At 38.8% G+C, this 17,255-nt stretch overlaps 1 protein-coding gene across 1 annotated transcript in view; it reads left to right on the forward strand.

Annotated features, from left to right (window-relative positions):
- Positions 1 to 17,255, forward strand: part of FAT3 (FAT atypical cadherin 3) — a 629,111-nt gene that overhangs the window by 134,541 nt on the left and 477,315 nt on the right. The gene's annotated exons all lie outside the window — the stretch shown is intronic.

The raw sequence follows: 17,255 nt of genomic DNA on the forward strand, positions 1-17,255 counted from the left end.
TTGAATTGTTTTATTAGGAAGTTTCATCTTGATGTAGTAGCTTGATACAGAGAAAAAGATCAATTTGGTGAGAGTGACCTAGATTTCCCCCATTTTGTTCTCATTCTGGGTTTCAGAAAACATTTTTCTGAAAGTAACATCCAAAATGTATAGTTTTATCTGATGATATAGCTGCCCTTATAACTCTTGACTCCAAGATTTTGATATCCTTTACCTCAGTGGAGAAGACAGCTCACTGTTCTGCATTTGTCCTGTTAGATTCTGGAGTGCCTAAAGTAAATTTTGTCATAGATGATAATAGTGCCACCTACATTTTGACATTGTTATGTGACTTAAAAAGCTCTTTCTTGGAAACACTAATTCCCCTGGTTTAAAGAGAAGCTTTGGGAGTTGTGTCAGGTCACATCTCCACAAGAGGGTCTAGATGGATCTAGAACGCACATCTCTCCTCAGTCATAATTCAGTGCTCTCTCTTTGTGTGTGTGTGTGTGTGTGTGTGTGTGTGTGTGTGTGTTCATTACATATGTTTCTGATTTACTTTCCCAGACAATTTTTAATTTTTAAAGCTATAGTAGCAGCGTCTTTTTTTTTCGCTTTTTATTTTGTTTACTTCTCCTAGAAAATAAAACTATGTTTCTTTTTAACATTATAGAAAAAAGAAAGGTTTGGACTTGATTTTGAAATTTTTAAATGAAGTTTAGAATTTTCATATAATACCATTCTTAATCGTCTTACTATCTCCCCTCTTAGCTCTTACAGATTTTAACAGCCAAGCCCAAGAAGCTGATGAGGAATGATTGCCTGAACTTGTGCCAGGGAGATCCAGGGTTAAGAGGAAATTTGGCAAATGTATGCCCAAGAAGGGAAGTCATCACCATGGTGCTGTTGGGTTTACACTACTGTTGAGTGATCCATCAGCTCTTGGCTTCCCAGTGTTCAAAATCATGGCTTGAGCTGTTGGCAGAATGAACAGTTATTTATCGCTGCAGCTGTTACTGAGTCTCAAGTTCAGACTCTGTTGTCTTCATTTGACCCTTGGGCATAGAATGGCCTCAACTTGTTTGGATTTTTGTCTTTCAAGAAACTTTAAGTCATCTGCCAAAGGTTACTTAACAACTCACGTTGTTTAGTGGTTCTCAAATTTAGGAGTACACGTGTATCAGCAGCAGAGTTTGTTAGCAATGCAGATTCCCAGGGCCGAGTCCCAAAGATTCCAATTCAGTAGGTCTAAGGTGGGAGCCCAGGAATCTTCATTTAAGCACTCCAAGCATTCCTTTTGCATGTGGTTTGGAAGCACTACCCTAAATTTACTTGGGCTCTTCAGAGAGTGTCTACCAGATTTTGTCTTTTCTGTAAAGTCCTTTTCTTTGTTCTTTTTGAAAAGCAGGGAATTGAGCTTATATTTTAGATAAATTCCTTTAGTAGTCAAGTTTTACAATCCAAATAAATCTTCTATTATTCATTAGCAGTGATAGTTTTCTGAATGCCTTTCCAATGGATCAAAGATCTATTTCTGGGCTTCAGTGATTGTGTGGTCCTGTTCTGTTGAAACTGCATATGCTGGGATTAGTTGATCCATTTAGTAGTTTTGTGTACTTAACTTTTTTGGAACTTGGTGAACAAAACCACGTCTTTGCAATCCTTTACCATGCACAGGCATTTAATAAATGTTTGATAATGTTCACAATAAATGGATTAACTATGGGGCCCAAACACAGTGGATTTGATCCCAATTTAAATTACTAGTCTGGAAGATGCAATATAATCTTTGTTTCCTTCACTAAGAATGCATTCTCATTCTTTGACACATCAGGAACTCATATTCTTGAGTACTCAAGTTTTAGATGGTTTAGAAAGAGCACGCTGTTTCTTTTAAACTGTTATTTTCTATTAGATTCTTTTGCAAGCTGCAAACTGAAGCAATGGTTTCACCATTTTATTTACCTGAGCTTAAAGAAATACTTAATTGGGATAAACAATTTTTAGTTTAGGACATAAATCATGGATAATTGGGAAGATATTTTTGCCATCCATTATTGCTAATTATATATATATATATTTTCCATTTATCAGGTATCTGTTGTGTGCCAGGCACCGTGCTAGCTGCTTTGTGGATACTATTTCTGATTGTCACAGTAGTTCAGCAAGGTGGAGTTTAATGTTGTTTGCTCAGTTAGGGTCATGCACCTGGAAGTTATCAGAGCTGGGATGGAACTCCAGAAATGGACACCAAATATCATGTTAGTTCCCTTCTTTCCACTCCAGCATACCATACCATAATAACCTTGTCAAGCATATGTATTAGGCAAATTTTTCTGTATTACTGCTGCATAACAAACAGACACAAAATTTCAGTGGCTTGTCGAAACAGACATTTTTCCCTTGCTCCTGAGTCTGGGGAACAGTTGAAGCAGCACTGTTGCAGGCTATGAACTGAGTTACAGTATGTCTCATGCGTCTTCCCATTGCGGGATGCAGGCCGAAGGAGTACAGAAACTATCTGAGAGCTGATGTTCTCAGAGTGGAGGTCGGAAGTGCCAGGGGGCTGCTGGAAGCTTGCAGTGCTTCTTAAACCCCTGCTCAAAACTGGCCCCCATTCTACTAGCCAAAGCAGGTCATGGGCCAACCTCAGCATTGAGGCAGGGAAGGGAAGAATATTTAGAGAGGGAAGAAGGGAGAGAAATGAGTAACTACTTAAAAATAATAATACAGCCTGACATAGTATATGACAGCTCTCACTATGGTTTTTATAGTCTAAAATTAATTGGGTGCTACCTGTGTTTATGGCACTGGGCCAGCCACTAGTGACACATACAACTACAGGTGTATAATGGGAAATTTCCCAGTGTCTCTGAGAGGTCAGAATGCAGCTGCAGGTGATGATGCCTGTGGCGATGGCAGCGGAGGTTAACAGTGACTGAGTACCATCTCTGTAACAAGTTCCGTGCAAATGCTATGTACAGATCGTCTTGGTCAGCATCCCAGGAGGTAGGGACAGTTGTTTTCTTATTTTTACACCTCTGGTATTTTAAGAGGAAAAACACATCTACCACACATATGCATTTATTTTTATCTTTCTTTATATGGAGGTTCTAGCCGGCATTTCTCCAACTAAAGTGAGCATAGAATGCTGTCTTTATTGCAAATATTTTGATAGGCTTAGCAGAAGTTTAGGAGGTCTAATGTGCCCTTCGGTTCAACTAGATTCCTAAAGTAAGTTTCCCATACTCATTAAGTGCCGTAAAACTATTTCTTGTGTGTGAACAGGCTATTCCGACAATAACTATGACTTTATAATTGTGTTTAGTATCTGTGCCAGCTTTCTCCCATTTACCTCTCCAGATTCACTTTCCAACCTCCTTTCTGTTCTGTGTCCAGATACCTGAGCTCCTTGGCCAGTGGGCTCCTTTGCTTCCTGACATCTGTTGGTTCCGCCAGTGGGAATGTAGAGAGGATGAAAGAGAATTTCAGTTCAGGTTATTTATCCCTTTGACTCTTTCCATTCTGTTTACTGGTGACTGGCCACATCCCTCTGTTGATGGGTAGAGACTCCCTGCTGTTACCAACTCTGAAGCACCACATCTTGTTATATTATTATTATAACTTTTTTGACACCCTGACCATACCTTTGTAAATAATCTATTTATTAAATACTTCTCAATAACCCAGTGTGATTGGACCATCTGTTTTCTGACAGGACCCTGACTGATAAAATATTCTTCTTATGCAAATATTCTAAAACAAATTCTAAGTTTAAAAAAGTATTTCTAAAACTGACGTTGTCTAGCAGTTCCTATGAATGCCAGTCTCTGTGATGCTGCTCTGTGTGTTAGCACATTTCATTGGAGACCTGGAGAAACAACAGAATGGTAGTAATTATTTAGTGCTTTCATTTTACAAAGAAAGAAAGTGAACCAGAGGACTTTGTCTTCCTATCTAGCTTATGCTTTTCACATCTTTTCTATGATAGAAAGAAAATGCTTTTCTGAAGACCCTGTCCCGCCACACATAGGAAAAAGAGGAGTTGGGCTGGATGGTGTGGTTTCAGGATTTTTCAAGCTCACAAATGTTGTGATGCTGCGCTTTGATCTTCTACAGGGAGAAGGATTCATTTCAACTGGTGGCTTAGTAAAAAAAAAAAGTTAAGACATAAAACTGAGTAGCTTTTACCGAGCTGGTTCAACTGAGGGCCTGGTTGCTAGCTGCCAGTGCTGAGTCTAACACTCTATATGTAGTCTCTAATCATCAGCTAGTCAAGGGTGAGTGGATGAAAACCAAGAAAGGGAAAATGTGTATTAGAAATATGAGGAGCCTTTTGTCATTGCAAGAACTGGTAGCCCCGCCCAGACGTTTAAAGTGACGGTGGGTAATTCCCAGTATAGCATACCTCTTGCATAATGTAATAATATATAAGCTTCCTTTTTTCTTCTTTTCAGGGACACCAGAAATCTTATTTTATCTTACAGTAAAATATTTCCAGCTTCTTTTCCCCCAACTTGCCTGTTAACTTCTTCCTTACCAAATTGAGGAGTAAGACAGATGTTACTTGGTGGCTCTGGTGCAGTTCATGACAATTCCATACTAAATGGCATTCCCCGTCCTCATTTTTTTGTTTGAGCTGATATTTTACCTCCACCCATCAAGTCAAAAGAGACTCAGTGAATTTTGGCCAATGCTTACCATTAAAATTTGCCCTTGGGACCGGAGCAAGCAAAGGAGAAAATCTAAGTTATGATCAAGTGACAGCAGAAACTTTTCTTGGATCTGGATTTTTAACCTTAGCTCTAGACTTTTTGAACATAATTATTTAAGAGAAAAATAATGTTTCCCAGAGGAGCCCTGAACAGTCCACAATGTTCAGATGAACTTAGTGGTTGTCATGTAAGCCAGGTGGGAGAAAGGATTAGAAGCTTCTGGAAAATAATGAACAGCATGTTTTTATTACTCTTTTCAGCAGGTGCCTTCTTCTTGACCTTTTCTTAACTGTTGACTAAAGCAATTTAGGTTTTAATAGAGGACTGTTGGTTCAAATCTGTAATTACATCTGCATCATGTAGCGAGTTTGAGCTGCTGTTGTCCCTGTGTAACTAGTCAATGATAAAAATAATGACCACCATAAAGAGGGAATCCGAATATAGTGGCAAGCCAACAACCGGAAACTTAGGCTGTTTCTTCCCTGAAATTGTACTTCCCGTTATATTAATAATGGAAATTTTGAGTGGCTCACCTCACTCTTCATACCAAGGTCATTATTTCTGCTGTACCAAGTGATACTGAATTGTTTTTATTTCTTCAATCAGTAAGAATGAAATATCAGAGGTCTAGTAAGCAGAGATTACAAAAACTATCAAATGATTACTTCATATACTAATGGTTCTGTAGGTGTGGGATAAATGTATTGCCCTCCCTGACTGGATAGCTTGCATCTCATTTCAGCCTTCTAAAAATGTTTTTGCAGGTGTTTTGAAGATACTTTTATTTATCATTACATTTGGAAGAATTACAGAGTTTGATAAATATTTATGTGATGCTGCTATATTCACAGTGTTTCACTGAAAGGAATATGAAATGAAAATTAAAATAGGCTGTAGTCTGTATTTTTAACGTGCCAGTTTTTATGAAAGCATGTCTTATCAACAGTCAGAATCTACACAGAGTTGTATATAGCATTCAATTCAATTTATATTAAATTCTGGGCACTGGTATATAAATTATTGAATATAATAGGACTCTCCAGATTTTCCCATTGGACATGGGAGGATTTAGTGGCTCCTCTAAGACCATTCTTTGTGATGAAATTCACAGATTTTCATTTGCATAACATAGGTAATATTCTAGTTGCTGTTAAGGAGCGGTATGCTGGTGAGGATAATACTGAGTTAGAATAACATTGAATATGAAATGTCTTGAGTCAAGAAGTGAATAAAAATTGAAGGAATTAAGCTAAAAATTTGAGGTACACACACACACACACAATGTATTATGGTAAAAACATAAAGGCTTTGTGGGATATCCCCAAAATCGAATAAATAGAACTTAAACCATTTCCATAGATTTTCTCCACTTGCTTCTGTTAAAGTCTGCCTGCTCTTTCTATGTTTCCCGTCTTCCTTTTTCTTACCTTCAACCTCTCCCTTCCCTCATTCCCACATTTATAGTGCCCTGATTCCCTGCTTTACACTGAAAAGGATGCATAGAAGATTAAGTCAAGGACTAGTAGAAAATCATGTAATTGCAAACTGTGCGATGCCTTAAGTGCCTGTGCCAGCCATTCATCATGTTCATCGTGGCCTTAGCTCTCGTCACCCATTAGCATTGTGGGATGATTTTACAAATTCCAATCAGATGCAAGACAGTATGAGAGATCACTGGAGCATTAAAGTGAGCTGATGATCTATAAGCAAGGCTCAGTTATCATGGAATGCCTAACCCTGAGAAGGATCTAAGTTTTGTGAGGATTGAAGCATATACTACATATGATTTTGAGTGCCTTCTTTGAGAAAAAATATGAGAAGTTATGACTACAAAATTGTTATATTTGTTTGGAATGAGAAAAGAAATTTCAATAACTCATCAGTTTGAAAGCCAAACACAGTACATATCACAAAAATCAGAAAAGTAATATATTTTTGTTGATTAAATGCTTGACATGTCTCTTAATACTTTTTTCGGTTGCATTTTTGATTTGAGAGCTTCTTTATGGGTAGCAATTTATAATCGTTTCCATAGAAAGTACACACCCAAAACTAATACAAAATAATATTGAATGTAAATTGTATTAGAAAATGAAATTTAAAAAAAGTACAGAAAGATTGTTTTGTTTTCCTCCAGTGTTGCTGATTAAAATTTGTGTTTTATTGAGAGTTTGGAAATGTTTTTTCTATTGTTGCAACTTGTTATTGGTAATCTAAATTTTATATATTTGTGTCATTTTTGAAAAACTGTCAAATATCTTTCTCATATGAGCTATAACAGATGTATTTCCCGTTAATACTGTTACAGGTCTGTGCTTTATAGACAAAGTCTAGTAAATTTTGTTTGAGAGAATCTAATCAACAAAAGAAAAAAATCGTGGTGTGTTTATAATGAGTAGGCTGAATTTCAGAAGAAAACTTTCATTTTGACTCTGTAGGCAAGAACCGAGCCTCCAATGACAGGTTTACAATACTTGGGGAATTTTCCTCAGACTGGCTCTGGCTCTGTACACGTTGGGCCTACCTCCTCCTCCCCCACTGCCACAATTCCAGCGCGGGCCGCCACAGGAAATGTTCAAATGGTGATACAAGCACTAGTCCTTCATTTCCATGCTACAGTGGTGGGTGTCTCAGTCCCGGATGTAGACAGAGTGTTTTTGGAATCCATTTCTACACTGGGACGACTAACAACAGTTTGACTATCCATAGAATTGATGGTGAACCACATAAATATATGCTACTAACTACACACTAAATGTATCCTCCTCTCAGTTTCCCTGGGACAGATGGCCCAAATGCCTGCAGCCACTCTACCTGATGATTCAAAATGTCATGGGGAAAACAATGTCATTGGAAGGAAAAAAGAAAGACGTTTTTAAGTCAATTGCAAATGTTTAACCATGGGAAACATTGCTAGGTCCTCCCTATGGCTTGAAAGCTTTGACTTTGATAGCTTCATGTTAAATCTGCATCTTCCTAGCAGTATTAGTAAATGAACATTTTTCTGAAAGAAATAAGTCTTCAAGGTGATGACTTTGCTTGACTATGAGTCGAGTGATTATGCTCAATAGGCCACAAAGGTTGGTCCTGATTTGAAAATTGGTGATACCTAGACCAGGTTTAAGGATTTTGTCACCTTCACGTGTTATTAAACCAACAGACAAACCAGTGCAAAGGACGTAAGATCAAGGCTGCATGTGAGTGGCTCTGGCTCCCAGGCGCCTTCAAGGAGGTGCCCTGGAAGTTCTGTTGCCAAAGCAGTACTTGAGGAGGAGGAAAATCTGCAAGTTCAAGAAATACAGAGGCTCGAGCTCTGCCCTTTCATAGCAGGTGGCTGGGGAGGGAATTGCATTATTCAGTGTGCCCCCTCTGTTTTACAACGCCTCTTTGGCAGTCCACTCTTAAGAATACACCAGGATCTGAAAGCAAATAAAAACGGGCCTTTGAGAGCTGTCTTAATGACTACCGCGGAGTTCTTTCACTTAGGCTCATTATCTGTATTCTAAAAGCATGACTTGGCCTTTTTCCCTAAATCATATGGGTTTCACTTAACCATAATTTTCATATTATTAAATTTTATTATAATCTAATTTATTGCTATAATAGTGTACATATCAATAACACATCTCACAATCAGTAATGTTCGTCCCCATGGGCATTGGTAGGATGTTTTGTATTTCATTGACTGTAACCTTGTTTAAACCCTGTGATTATGAAAAATAAACATTGACTTGAGGTCAGCTTTGATATGGAATTTTACAGTTGGGCTGTTATACCATACTTGAGCCAGTGTGAGGCCCTGAGATCCTGAATAAAGCTCGGTGAAGGAAAGGAAAGTTTAAGTCTTCGTCCAAGCGTGTGGATGCCTTGCCCGTGTGCATATTGCACATTTCTCCCAAAACCTGGCTAGTTATGTATTTCTTTCTCACATCAGAGGATATTTCTAAAGGAATATTTACTTCATGGTTAAACTGAATGAGCCTTGAGATGAAAAAGTGATTAAGTAACATGGATAACAATTCCATAAAACATTATTCTAGTTGCTAAAAGTGCAGGTGTGATCCTTTTCCTGTGTGTCTGGTAGTTTTATCGTAGAAGGCAAATAATCAATCAGACTAGGCGAGAGTTCCCTTTATGCGTTTCCCAGCTAGGCCAGTGTAGGCACTCAAGGCTGTTAACACGAAGTCAGAATTCTATATTCCGCAGTCACACTGCATGATTCAAAAATGTGTAGTAAGACTTAAGTGCATGGAGAACTTGATAATTTGGTAGGATAGTTTGGAGAGGCCTAATATAAATTTTGAGGATATTCTCAAAAACCAGGACGTAAGCAAAAATTGCTGTTGCGGTGTCTTCTAAATAGCTTGTAAACAGAATTTGCACCGGTTCCAGCCACTGTCCAGCGCTTGCAACCTGAGCCCAGGTTGTCATGGTACCAAGATAGCCGCCATCTCCCTAAGCAAGTGGTCAAGGCCCTGCTTCATCCGGTCCCCGGCGCAGCCACCTCCCCGCCCACGGGGTCTGCGCGGGTCGCGGACTCTGACCTGTGCAGTGCCTGTGATTGCACAGCATCACCTATGGAGAAAACTCTTGTGAAAACCGACACCCCGATCGCTCTTCCTTCCGGGTGCTGTGGAAGAATAGCTCCGCGTCCTGGCTTGGCTGCAAAAGGCTTCAGAGATGTAGGAGCTGGTGTCATAGGCATAGGTGAAAGTTATAGAGGGAATACTGGTGTTGTACTGTTTAATTATGGCAAAGAAAAGTTTGAAGTAAAAAAGAGTAACCAAATGGCACAGCTCATTTGTGAATGGATTTTTTTTTTTTTTTTTCAAATCCAGAAGTAGTGGAAATTCAAGTTTTGAATAACACTGAAAGGGGTTCCGGAGGTTTGTGTTCTACTGGAAGAATTAAAATTTATGCCAAGTATAGAAAGTGAGAAAAACATACTTTTTTCCCCTTAAAAATAAAGTTTTTGTTTAGTGTTTTGGTGTTTTGCACTTCTGTAAACTTAATAGCTTTAGCTTAACATAATTCTCTTATGATCAAGGAAAGGGTACTCTGTTGGGATCACAGAGAACTTTACTTTTTTGTGTTTTTTTCTACATTTGATTGTTGTATAAATCTGCATGCTAACCTAATACAGTTTAGTTTTTCAATAAAATGTACGTCAATTACAGATCACCCAGAACTGTATTATTTTATTCAGTAAATGCTACCCCTTTAACAACTTATTTTTCAGTTTGCTTCATAAATAATAAGCAAAGGCTTTTATTCAATAAAATTGAATTCTTTCACAGATACATATTATTATATAAACTGAACTAAAAGATAATAAAAAGTTAAAGTTAAATAGGAATTTGCACTGATATAATGAACTCATGTTTTATGTAGACCTTATTTACTTTTTCTTTGCAAACAATTCTAATAAGCTAGACTGGTTGAGATATAGTTCTCTAGTATTTTAGAAATCACAAAGCAGAGATACTTCTATAAGTAGCATACTAACATCAATGAGAAATAACTCAGTTAATTTGGAGGCAAGAAAAATGCATAGCTAACCGCCATTGCATGATTATTATGTGTCAGGCAATAAAAAGTATTAACTCATTTGCTATTCACAAGGATTCTATGAGATAGGTATTTATTATCCACATCTTACTGGTGAGGAAACAAAACCTTGATTTTGAATAACTTGTCCAAGTTTTCACAGCCTGTGGTGGGGCTGGGATTAGAATGAGACAGTTCAGTCCCAGAGTCTGAGCTCTAAATCACTACACTTCAGACACTCTTTGGATAAATAGCCCTAAGTATCTCCTTAAGGAGAGAAACCCAAAGGGAGTCCATCACTTCATTACTACACAGTGTAATAGCTGAACAATGTAATGAAAACTCCCAGGTATTGTCCAAGTCTGCTCCCTCGAAAACAGAGCCTAAGGCAAAAGTTCCAGTTACAAGCTAATGTTTTATTACAGCTGCTAATTCTAGGGTGGGTAAGAGTGGGGGAGGGGGAGGAAGGAAGGGAGGTTGGAAAGAAGAGATGCCTAATATAAATTGATGTGTTATTAAATTGGTCATAGCTTCAACCTGTTTCCCATTCTGCTTGTCTCCAGGGAGGCCACATAGAGCTGCTGCATCGTGGGCCATTAGGCCTAGAGTTGAAGAGAAGGGCAAGCAATTCTCTTGGCTGTTCCCCATTTTAGACCTCTTATTAGTGAGATCTGCCACCCAGGACAGTAACTTCCCAACTCTTCTGGATTGTACTAGTTGTGCCTGGGCAATTGGTGTAGAGTCAGTACTTGCGGTTATAGTGCAGTCTGGTCATTGTTCATCCATCACCGCCTCTCCTATCAGCTGTGGGGGAGCTCCTTTTTCTGTTGCAGCAGCGAGAGTTCCTGTCAGGAAGCTGGTAAACAGCTGAGGCCTGTGGGGTAGTGAAGCAGGTTGGGCTGAGCAGATCTTGGTTGCACAGACTGGATCTGGGCAAAGAATTAGAATGTATTTGGGAAAGATTCTTCATCAAAATAAACCAAACCTAAGCAAAGCAAAACACAAGCCATAAAATTGTGTTGCCTACCTGGGCAGGTGTTCAGCTACACACTTAGAAAACTCAACTACACAACACATTTCCTAAAGACTCTGACTGATTGGTCAAGGTGTTACAATTCCTGTTTCTCTGGACCTTGGATTGCTTAGAACTACAAGGCAAACAGTGTCAGCATTTCGTATTCTGTGACTGATGTGGGCAAAGCATCTTCTTAATTTCTCTGAATTCTTGTGAGCATCTGACATCAAGTGCTTTTCTATCAAGTGTCTATGTTTGAATTCACAGGCTAGAAGTGCAGAGCGAGACAGAAGACAGTCTAGAGGTTGAGGATTGTCTGTTGAACTGCTTCTCTTGGCTTCATGTCTTGTCACACTATCCCCACCATCATTGCCCCCGTCGGTAGCGCCATCGCCAGTATTATCTAGCACTTACGGGGGGTTTACTATCAGATTGTCCGCAGGGTGGTTTGCATACTTGAACTCATTCAATCCTCATATAAACTTGTGAGGTGCAGGTACTCTTACTAACTCCAGATTTATAGGTGTGGTCATTGAAGTTTAGAGAGGTAAAATCACTTACCCAATTTTACAAATCTGGTAATAGAGCCAAGGCTTCAACTCACATCGCCTAATTTCACAGCCCTTGCTTTGGTTCTGACCACACACTGGTCCTGGGGTCCACTTGTCTGGTTCCTCCAAGAAATGTGCCACCTGCCCAACCCACTCTGTGCATCCCATTTTCTCATGTGCTTTTGTTGATAGGAGCATAAAGGGAATATCTGCAATATTGAATCATTCATTGTAATATACATTGTATGTTATAGCATGTAATATATAATACAATGAACATAAGCTAAATATGTGTATTAAATATGAATGTACAATACATTATGTAATGTAAATTATAAAATACAGGGTGGGGCAAAAGTAGATTTATGGTTGTAAGTTTGGTAAACACAGTTTATTCTTGTATTATTTTTCATACCAACAACTGTAAGCCTACTCTGCCCCATCTTGTATTTTGTACGTGTTATAATGTATTATATTGATATGATCATGTGTTATTGTTAGTATATATTCATTGAACACCTACTGTGTGCTAGGCATTATTCTAGGCACTAAGTGAGACCAATGAACCAAATGGACAAAAATTCTTATTCTTGTAACATTCTAATAATAACCAAGAAATAAGTATAATGAAGTTAATAGAAATAATCAAGGTAAGTGTAATGTGTAACATGTTAGATGGGTTTAAGTGCTAAGCAGGAAAATAATGCAAGTAAGGGAGAAAGAAAGTGGGCCAGTGGAGGTGGGTTCCAAAGAAGGCCCCTGGATTAGGTCCTGAGAGACTTTAGATTGTAAGCTTGTTATTTCAACTCAGAGGAAGGGAAGAGAGATGGGAGCAAACTCAGTTGATTGCCACATATAAACTCTAACTACTCTTTATAATGAACAAAACTATTACGAACTGTAGGAAAAATGTTATCTAGGAGACACCATTGTAAGTGTAGATTTGTTAAACACAGAAGTATCCTCTTTGAAAATATTTTCCAGTGAATCAAAAGCCTTGATGTAAATGTGCCCTATCTCGAATTTCCTTTAACTCTACCATATCTATGCCATAAGAGGAAAAACATTTTCACTACCCCCTCCCTTATTAATTATATACATATTTCCCAACTTCCTCTGGAGTCTGATTTTCTGACTACTTTTACACAGCAATTGTACTTTCATTATCAGATGTGTTGTTTTTCATCCTCTCAGACTGAGCAGCTGCTGTGTGAGGTGTGATCGCCTAGCTTCGGGGCTGGGGGCTGGTCCCTGTTTAGAGAACTTCCATTCTCTTTGGGAGGAGAAAGCACATCTGCAGGAAAAGTGGAAGTGTGTTGTCCTGTTTAATAAAATAAATACACTTGTACCTAAATTACTAATTTCCAAAGACTTAGAGTAATTTAATACTCTTCCTGCTATAGTTAAAATTGAACTGAATTTTAAAAATTCTTTGATGGATGTTTTGGAGCGCCTTTAGTCTGGTGCCTTGCATGGACATTCGAGGAAGGTAAGACTTGGAGAGACGAAATGACTTCCCCATGGCCCCACAGCTGGTCATGGGCGTACCGGAACTTTGGACCCAGGACTTCTAAGTATGGGTGCTGTTCTGCTCAGAGATGTCATGATGATTCAAAAGATACTTTTCTTGATGTCTTAGGTTATCATCATTAACTATTTATCATGGAGACATGAAGTTACTGACTTTGACTAGAGCGGCTGATGCCGGAGGTGACCACGTGTACACTTGTGAGGTTTTCTGGTGACCTCTCTTTATGTTATTTTACAACTTAGTATGTCACATTCTGTTGTTTACTGACCTAGAAATACCATACTTAATGTTCGAAGTATAGATGGAAGCACATTTTTTAATCACACATCTTCAGCTTTTAGTCACAGAACTCTTTAAATTAAATCATTAGCATGTGTAAACATTCCTTTTCCCAAAGTGGTTTTCTACTCTGCAATTATGTTAACTTTGGGTAAGACAAATAAATCCAACATTAAGACACTAGACATTAAACTGAGAAGCACTATCATTGTTATTATAAAATATCAGGAAGCTATGAAAAACACAACACAATCCTTCCCCTGTGGCTCCTGCAGTGCCTGTTAAACAAAGCGATAGCCCTGGGGACTCCAGCTTCCCTGGGTGAACGCTGGGGTGCTGAAATTCTCCGCTGGGACTGACTGCCTAGCCCGCGTACTTCAGCTGGGCGTAGGTGGGAAAGACGGGCTCTGCATTCTTTTGTTCTGATCAAACCAATGTAGTTTCTTCAGCTGTAAGGTCAAATTTCCAGCCCTTTTGTAAAATTAAATTGTCTGCTTTGTGTAGTACCAGTTTTAGTTTCAGGCAGACGGGGCTGCAGTGGGAAAGCAGCCCATGTGGGGAGCAAGAATGTGCAGCTGGCTCTCCAGCAAATAGTTAATCATTCTGGGGACCTCCAGTGCTGGCTTAACATGCAGAACTCCGCACCCAGGTTTGAGGAGATGGCCTGTCACTCTCAAGATTTCTCTCTCTGGCAGGGGAATATTTCCTACTCAACGCATGGTGTTCTTAATAAAGATGTTGGAAACAGCAAACCTGCCGTGTTTTGGCTTCTAACCAGAAGCTGAATAAAGATCAGAAGTTCTCTGTCTCTCTCAAATGGATCCTTGAATCTCTCACTTTCGATAATGAGTCTATTTTTCTTTGCTTGGGTGTTTGTTGTTGATATTGGGTGTTTGTTTTGTTTTGTCTTTTAGGGTTTCTGAGGTGCTCTGATGTGGCAAATATTGAACAGACATATGAACCTTAAATAATTGTCCTTAGAAATACAGAAAATATTGAGCAAGAGGCTATAAGTAAGCAAATATATCCTAAGAGCTCATGGATGAAAATTGCTTTTTATTTAATGAGTCATTTTTATTGGAAGGTAATGATTATGTCCAGGCCATAAATACAGTGCGAATTCCCTTCAGCAGACATTAAGAAGATGGCTCAATTGGAAGCAGCTTTAAAGGCTTCAGAATATTGAGGTACAAATTTTAAACCTGTGCATTCTGTATATATATGCTTATGAAGAAATGAGTGAAACCCAAGAAGAGCTCATGTGCAGGGACACATATTTATGACCGTAATTTGTACCTTGTTACATATATCAACTTGAAGGCAAACATATAATAAAATAATGGTACATTTTAAAAGTGTTGCTACATGTGTCACTTTATTGATACAGGTACCCTGTGAGTTATCTACCCTCTTCATATTTTACAAATGAGAAAAATGAGACACAGTAAGGTTTGATGATTTGCCCAAATACTTCATCTTTCCAACCTATCATACTGTTTCTTCTTGTGTTTATGAATGTATAATTTTTGGGACTAATAATTTGAACAATCTGTCTTCAAAGTTTGATTACATTTTTTCTTCCAGGAACACTCAGCCAGGGACAGGAGTTCTTGCCTGTGGTTAAACTTAATTGTTTATACAGGATCCTTTTTAAAAATTCAACTTGCTCCACATAGCCCAAGGAAATGAAATAAAAACTGTTGTCCAGTTACTTTAAATCACATTGAGATTATGTGTTCTGTATTCTGTCTGCATTAAGATTCTGTTCACCTGCCCAGAGAGCAAGTGATAAAATGTTTCTCGCTGATAGTCACATTGTTTGTCACATTGTTTGTCACATTGTCAAAGAATCTGTCTGGTTGTTTCTAAGTCACACTATGAGATCAACTGGTTTTGTTAGAAGTGCTGAATATGCCCAAGATTTGGGTATACAGGCCCAGCTTGAATTCACCTCCATTGGCAATACTTCATCTTATTTTGGTGTCAGTTGTTAGTTTGTCTTATTAGCTCTGTTTGATTGTAAGTTCCTTGAAGGCAGGATTTATTTCTAATGCACCATTGTGTCCTGTGTCCCCCCAGTCACACCTCGGCCTATAATCACTAGTCAATAGGAATTTTTGGAAGGAAAGGAAGAGAGGTAGGGCCAGCTGTGCATATCCAAGAGCAGCCCTGTGTCTCTGTCTCATTCCTTTCCAAAGGCTGGGTTAGATGAAGGTGAGGTGTCTTCTGGCCATCAGCTTCCCCTCTGAAAGTGTCAGGGATTTGACCCAGTACCTACTTTGTTCTTCTGTGGTTCAGAGCTTTGAATAATATAAGTGTAGACCAAGAACATTAAGACATGGTGATCTACAAAGAGCTTAAGTGTAATAATGGGAGTTTGTGGCTTATGTTTCCCCCAGCCTTTTAAGGTAGTGACAAAAGTAATGATAGTAACTTACATAGAAAAAAATAGTATTTGACTTTTCAATAATTTTCACTGTATTTTATTGACCCCAGTAGGGTTTTTAGCTTATATTTATGGCTTCTTTCTCGCTGCTCTAACAGAGCCAAGAAAATGTCTACAGACCTACCCATCACTTTCTTGTAAGTGTAGTCATCTCAGATTTCCCATGTTTTCTTGTCACCTGGCTTGTCCTTCTCTTACAGTGTGTTTAATGCTCTCTTAGTCAGCTCTTAGGTTGACTCTTTATATTTCTGTTATCTGGAGGACTTAATCCTCAACATAATTCTTTCATTATCTTTCTTCTTTCCTCTCTGTCTTTTAATAAAATCCCATAAACCTTTTACTGGTAACTTCAGCTCAACAAGCCCCTCCGCACCTCTCCCTGGCTTGGGCAGGTGCTGCTCTTACCCTGGTTGGAACTTCGAATACATTTTAGACGGCAATTTTTTAGATAAGACTTTCCATATTATTTGGACTGTGCCAAAGACCTCAGATTTCACCACTCTCTTGAAGAGCTTTTTTTTTAATATCTTTACCCTCAAGTCCCTCAATTTCTGTTTCATAAACATCGACCTCTTTTGGTGTTTCTTTGCAAAAGGACTTCCATGGTTTTCCCGTGAGGAAGACCTTTGGCCTTGTCACCGCCCTCCCCGATTCCACCCACATGCCTTCTGTAGGCAACACTTTTCTGACTTCTTCAAAACACTCTGTCTTCTTTATTCTGTCTTCTTCAGTAAGAATTAGTGTCTCTCTGGAAAGCGTAGTTTTGAGCTTGCCCCACAAATGATCTTTGCATTATATACTAAATGAGCTATTTCGTATGCAGCGTAGGGCACCATGTCTGGCTTCCTTATGTGTTTATTTTAGCCTTCCCATTTCAAAAGGAATGTAATGGGCATTACTGTTGCTCAGTAGCACATGCCCCCATACCGTCAGACATGCAAATCTGAAACACAGAAGCATTTCATTATCAAACATGCCTGTAGTTACCAAGCCGTGGCTTCATTTTTTTTTTTCTTTTGGCAAGTAACATACACTCCCTCTGATGGGATTACTCTGTTTGATGGGGCCAGGAAATGGTTCCTGTGAGAAAGAAATCATCTTTTGTGTACATACCAGGCATTTCCAAAGCTGTTTGGTGGTGACTCAGGCCAAGGCTGATTATTCTGTCTTTGCCTCTGCCAAAGTCACTTTG

This window comes from Pteronotus mesoamericanus, unplaced genomic scaffold, assembly GCF_021234165.1.
Source record: "Pteronotus mesoamericanus isolate MK-2021 breed Mesoamerican mustached bat unplaced genomic scaffold, CSHL_Meso_final contig_43, whole genome shotgun sequence".
Classification (NCBI taxonomy): domain Eukaryota; kingdom Metazoa; phylum Chordata; class Mammalia; order Chiroptera; family Mormoopidae; genus Pteronotus; species Pteronotus mesoamericanus.